Source organism: Papaver somniferum, chromosome 5 (genome assembly GCF_003573695.1).
Source record: "Papaver somniferum cultivar HN1 chromosome 5, ASM357369v1, whole genome shotgun sequence".
NCBI lineage: Eukaryota > Viridiplantae > Streptophyta > Magnoliopsida > Ranunculales > Papaveraceae > Papaver > Papaver somniferum.
The window spans coordinates 212,211,755-212,218,227 of record NC_039362.1 but is presented as its reverse complement, the minus strand read 5'-3'; positions in this window follow the sequence as shown (position 1 = coordinate 212,218,227).

Here is a 6,473-nt window from a genome sequence, read left to right as displayed (position 1 = left end):
CCAGTTACATCTGAATTTTCCACCCCTAAATACCGGGGTGTATATTCCCCGGTTTCAACTCCCCTACTTAACTAGCTATTCTTATTGTCCACAGATGTACACCAATAATATGTTAGCTATAACTGGAGATGAAGGTGAAGTTTTATGTTGCTTTAAACTGGAGATGACGTTACAACAGTACAGTACATATCATACTAGTGTTTCCACGATGATATTGATGTACACAGAGACTTGATCCTACAACTTTAGTCGGTTGTACACTATGATGACAACCATTTACGTGTTGTGAGATTGGTAGCTATATATTCATGAAATCATAGGGTAAGATAACGGTGGTTATTAATGAAATTGGTGATTTATCTTGCAATAGAGGACGGTTTGGGGCTTTGGCTTTTGAGGAATTTGCTGATGTTTGGGGGAATTGGAAGACCGCAGCTCTATTTCAAGCCTCCTTAAGATGAAGTTTGCTTTCTAGCTTCTACTTGTTGATCAATGAAATATATCAGAAAAGAAAAAGAACTTAAAAGAAGTCACTCACCTTTTAATGTTGAGGCCTGAACATGATGTGTCTCATCTTTTAAGCGTGCGTGTTTTAAACTAAAGTATCACTACCTTAATTCATGCTTTTTCATTTTATCCGAAGTTACAGACATGGATCTTACATTGTTGCTACGGATAATGTATGATTTGTATGAAAAGAAGAGATGGACAGCATGAGTGCAAACAAAAGGTTGAAGCAATTAATTTAAGTTGCCATGCTTTTTACATACCTACAACTAGCAGAGAAACACTAGAGTGTGAGAGTAGAAGTACTAGTTAATTACTAGTTAGCAGTGATGGAACAGATGATCAAGAAAGAAAAATTACTAGTTAATTTCCCAAAGCAATCTTCGGGAGTTGGCAATGATCTCTGTCAATTTGTAGGTTTTAGGTGCCCACCAGATCGAATGAAATGCTTGATCTCACATTCAAAAAAAAGATAAAATAAAATGCTTAATCTCGTTCAAAAGACAATTCCAACTACTAGGTGCCGATCTAATATTGCAACTCTGCCAAAATTTGGTTGAAAGCCATTGCATGTGCAATTGTATATCGTTTTCGTTTTCCACCTTCCTCTGAAACACATCCACTGCTTACTGATGCATCCCACATAATGGCTCCTTTTCTCGAGTACTATATGAAATGGTAGTTCTGAATCTTTTTCCGATTTCAACAGTAACTATGTATCTCCTGTAATTGCAGGAAATCCCAAAACTACACGCTACTAAGATCTTGTGATGTTATTTAAGAAATCACGATGAAAGTACTTAAAATCTTTTGTTGAGACTTGAAGCAAATACACATAAGATAAGAGAAAATCCTAATCTTGGAAATAAATAACTCTCTCTCTCCTAAAATATCTTATCTTAGCTCACCAAAAAAGGTCTCTCTCTTTACAATGGTGGTTGGTTCCGTTTACAGGAGTTTATATAGTGGAGAACAACTAATAAAGCCCCTAATTTCGGATCTAGTGTCCGTCAAAGTCACTTGGACATTTATATTATCGCACGGTTTCTTTACTGACGCGTAGTTCTTCACACTTTTGGTGTGACTTGGTGACGTTATCTAGTTCATCATCTTGGAAATGTTGTATGCGTTCATTTTCGCTTAGTGTTAAAGGGATTACTTCGCATAAATGATAAGTGTGCGATATTTTGTACCCACATTTTGCCTCTTCTCGTATCGTTCTTTTTTGAAAGAAAGAGCGGTAAGAGAAATTCTTGGAAACTATTTTTCCGCGCCCGTTCATCTTTTCATATTTTTTTTAGTTGTTACTTTTTCCGGAATCTCGACATGACAGCTTACACATGTTATCTTTGCCACTTGCAATCAGATACGTCCCTGTCTCTTCATATCCGTTCGTTCATAATCAATGCTCTGATGAAAAGAAATACCTCGATAGTTGGGATAATTTTTTTTATCTACTGCTATACGTTTTCTTTTCTTTCCTTTTACCTTCTCTCTTTACATATTTCTCCCTCTTTCTCTGCAACTTTCACCTTCCGCTACGCTGATGTTCATCTTCTTTAACAATCTTTGATTTTTCTTCACCATTATCTATTTCGCATTCTCCTCCAATCGTACTACCTATTTCCTTCTTACTTTTCTTAGTTTCGAACTTTATTCTTCACTATCATTATCTTTCATGATCATCATGATTATATTGATCATCTTGATCATTCCTTCATCTTCTTGTATTCCCATTCTAAAAATGGCCCCTAAACCCGGCTGGAAATGAAAATGCGGGGGTCTAACAACCTCACTCAATATTTCGATTAGCAATCTGTATGGACTAACTTTAATATACTTTTAAGAGAATCAACTAGACAGTCAGACTCAATCTTAATAAAAAGTATATCAAGGAGTTATTATCTTGATCTCTTGATTGTATCTATACTCAAGCAAATAGAAATCTGGGAGTCTTTATCAAATACAAGAGATATATAAACTTGGATGGTACCAAAGACCAATATCCAAGGATCAATCAATTTCCAATCAACAAACAAAGGTTGGATTTCACAATTGATCGATACAACGCACAAACTGTGATATTTCAATTATATAACAAAATATAATGCGAAATAGAAATATCACAGACACCAGAAGCTTTGTTAACGAGGAAACCGCAAATGCAGAAAAACCCCGAGACCTAGTCCAGATTGAGCACCACACTATATTAATCCTCTACAGACACTAGCCTACTACAAACTAACTTCGGTCTGGACTGTAGTTGAACCCTAATTAATCTCACACTGATTCAAGGTACAGTTGCGCTCCTTACTTCTCTGATCCCAGCAGGATGCTACGCTCTTGATTTCCTTAGATGATCTCACCCACAACCAAGAGTTGTTACGACCCAAAGTCGAAGACTTGAATAAACAAATATGTATCACACAAAAAAGTCTACGATAATAGATAAATCTGTCTCCCACAGATAAACCTAAGAGTTTTGTTCCGTATTTTGATAAAATCAAGGTGAACAGGAACCAATCGATAACCCGGACTTATATTCCCGAAGAACATCCTAGAATTATCAATCACCTCGCAATAATCTTAATCGTATGTGTGTGGGTAAAATACCTGATCACCACATGTCATCATCTCAAGAGATGATTTCATGATGAGATGATAAGAGAGAAACACTGGATCATAATCCATAAAGTGATTTCGTATGAATCGAGACATCTACTACAACGTTACATGAATGACGCGTGTAAGGAGTGATCTACTCCGCTCAGACGGTCAAGTCTTAAAAGGAGGACCGCATTTAATGAAGGATCAGAGGAAGCACCAGCGAGTCTATAGCACCTCAAGGAGCTCGTACGACCTATATTATAACCCGAGAATGATGCAGAACGAGGTTACTTGAGAAGCACATCACGATGGTGTACAGGGCGAGATATCTCGGAGAGGAACCCAGCATGTCATCACGAGGGATAATATAGAAGATCGCTCGAGGTCCTGAGAAGATAGACGACAAACCCTTGTGCTCAGCGAGGCCAGACCTTCGCGAGTCTTATTTTGTCTATAAATACCAGTCCATGTAGAAGAAGATGGACAACTTATGTAAAAATAGATGGTCTTTCTACAGAGAATTCCTGAGAGAGATCTAGAGAGAGAAATTTAGAAATCTAAGTGATATTTGTACTTTTTTCAAGGGTAAGACCTTATAATCAATAAGAAAACATCTTCTTTCCCGTGGACGTAGGTCTTCATGGCCGAACCACGTTATATGCTTGTGTTAATCTTTACTTTTCATAGTCTTTACATCTTGTTCATCTTGAATCTTATATGTTTTAGTAGTTATTTATCTTTAATCTTACTTGGGTGTAGTCATCAGAAAAGATGCAACTACATTTTGGCGCTAGAAACAGGGAGGTATGAAGATCTATTTTACCTCCCTAGTAACAACTCTATATTATCTTCATAATCTCCATGAGAGAAGTAGTTTTCATACTACTAAGTATATTTCTGTTAAGATTTATGAGTAGATCTCGGACTCAAATATGATCTACACGATCTGTGAAGTCTAGAAAAACCTCAAAATCGGCAGAACTACAGTTTTTTCGCTAGTTTTGTTTTAGATTTTTCGTCTAATAGCATTTTTCAATATCTTTCTCAAGGAACTCGGGAGAGTTAAAGATCGGAGTGAAAATGGAGTTTCTGATACTTCGGCACTCAAACGATCTCCTCCATGAAAGAGTCGGGAGGAATAAAACTATCAGTAGACTCCATGGAAGAAAATATCATCATATGGAAGTTGAAAAAAGAAAAAACTAATTGTTCTTCATCCTCAAGGGAACTCAAGTTAATCCATAAACTTCTTCTTAGATATCCAAATCTAAGTCAAGATGGAGGGTTAATGAGTACATAATCATTCATCAAATTCAAAAATTTGACCAAAATCCAAAATCTAAAGATAATGAGAGATATTTCCTAGAATGGGAAAGAAATGCTCAATTGTCGTAATTTGGTTTCTTCCCATAAGAGGTATAACGTGTTGAAGGAGGTATTTTTTTCTCGAGAAAAGAGGACTGATAAAACACATTTTCTTCATCATTAACACCTTGTGCAAATAGGGAATGTTTTGACATCTTCACATGTCTCCAAAATATACTGCAAAGTCTTCGTGTACTAAATTGTCCAGTCTGAACTATGACTTAGCAATTGCACATGACTTGTAAATCTAGGGACCCACCTTTTTGAGTAAATAGACAAATTAAGTATTATTGCATATATTGCAGGGAAGGTAATGGTGACGCGACGATCTGCTCGCACGAGCCAAGGTGAAAATGGTGGAGTCCATCCAGAGGGACTAGACGACATGGAGCCAGGCGAGACCATGCTAAATGGTGCGATCCTAGGAGAGGGACAACCCGATGACCAGTATCGTAAAGGACTGACCGACAATTCTAGCTCCGAAGAAGAGGGAAACCCCTTCGAGAGGCATGGTGATGTACATCTAACTCATCCAGGAGGGTTGAACTGTTTGCCAAGGCAAACAGTGAACAACGAGGCCAAGAAGGACAACCCTTCAGACTTCGGCGATGCCAACGCTACTATCGCAGCCATCTTGAAAGCCCAAGAAGCTCCGGAGGCTAGAAGGAGAAATCGTAGGCTGAAGCGTAAAGCAAAGAAGAAGGTGCCACTCGCTACCATCGAGGAGATCCCCGAGGAAGAAAACCCTTTTGAGAACCTATAGGACGACGAACGATTCAATATCCCTGACACCTCGATCGAGGAAATAGCGGATCGCTTCCCCAGAGAGAGCAGGGGCATCCTTGCACGATCAGTCTGTTTGGATCGTGAGATTGGGATGTTGATTTACCAAGATCTATCTGTGTTTTCATGTTTTATTGAGTTTTCATTCATGTGGGGGATTGTTGGAAAACGATTAATAAAAAATAATTTTTTAAAGTTTTAATAAAAAATTATAATTTATTGTTTTCTTTTGTGAATGAAACTTATTAGTCCCGCATTGTGGAGTTTCCAATTTTTAGTAGTTTTAAGAAACTATATAAACCTTGTAGTCCCACATCGGGGAGTTTTTCTTCTTAAGTTGTATTTGTCAATTATATAAACAAATTCACTACTTTTGTAAAATCTATGGGAAAGGGGTTGTTCTATATTTAGAGGGACCCCTAAGAGAAACAACATTTTATGTTGTTTTCTTAAGTGTTCGAGATTTTCCTTTATGGTTTTTTCGGAGTTGCCAAGCTCAAGTTGAGCATCTACTACATATGCTAGTAGTAGTGTACTAGGGTGTTTTATCCTGGAGATATTTGTCCTGTGAGGGCTATAACATCACTCTTGAGTGTAGCCGGGCGCTAATGTCTTAAGGGCAACGTGTTGAACACGTGACTCACTATGTTTTTCCTTGTTGATGTTGTGGAGATATGGGGAGCTCGTCCGTTTCATCAAATCGATCACTTCCATTATAAAGGAGTTAAGTATCAATAATTTTTGCTTATTTGATTTTTCCTTGTTTTTGATTATGCACCCAACAACAATTGGTGCAATGGTCATGAATCTTAGGTCTGCAACAATAATGGCAGCAGTCATAGTGAATGCATTCTTTCTAGCTGGCGGCTACTACATTCGAAACGTCTCAAGTTTCATAGCATGGCTCAAGTACATATCTGTCACGCACCATTGCTACAAGCTCCTATTGAGTTCGCAATATAAGAGGGATGAGATGTATGCTTGTGGACCAAATATCACTTGCAGAATCGGGAGTTTTCCTACTATAGAAAAGATTGGACTAGGAGGTGAAGCCGTTTCATATCTCTCTTTAACCACAATGCTTGTTTTTTTCAGATTGGTTGCTTACCTCGCGCTCATCCGGGTTGGAAAAGTGTCTCACTAATGGGTTGTACAAAACCTTGACTTATGCCCTAGTTAGATAATGGATACGGGTAGGATGGATTTGTACG